Genomic DNA, 442 nt, shown 5'->3' on the forward strand with positions numbered 1-442 from the left:
CGGCTTTGCTAGCACAGGTGTTAGAGCGGTTACCACCAGTGGTACCGGCTCAGGCTCAGGTAGTGCCACCAGTGGTGGCAGGGGAGCGGAAGCCAGTGGCTGCGGATGCAAGGGTCCATGCTCGTTATCTCAGCATGTTGACAGAGATGGGTCGGTTGCGTACAGAGCAGTTTTCGGGAGGTGTAGATCCTACTGCTGCGGATGCGTGGAGGACGAGAGTGGAACGTAACTTCCATACTCTAAGATGTCCTGAGGAGTTTTGGGTGGACAAAGGGGTCTACTTTTTGAGTGGTGATGCTGAGTTGTGGTGGAGATCTGTGGCTGCTAGGAGGGTGCAGCGGGAGATGACTTGGGCTGACTTCGTTTTGGAGTTCAACCGCAAGTATTTTCCTAGAGAGGCATTGGATCGTTTGGAGGTGCAGTTCCTTCAGTTGTCTCAGGG

The sequence above is a fragment of the Camelina sativa genome, chromosome 12 (genome assembly GCF_000633955.1).
Source record: "Camelina sativa cultivar DH55 chromosome 12, Cs, whole genome shotgun sequence".
Classification (NCBI taxonomy): Eukaryota; Viridiplantae; Streptophyta; class Magnoliopsida; order Brassicales; family Brassicaceae; genus Camelina; species Camelina sativa.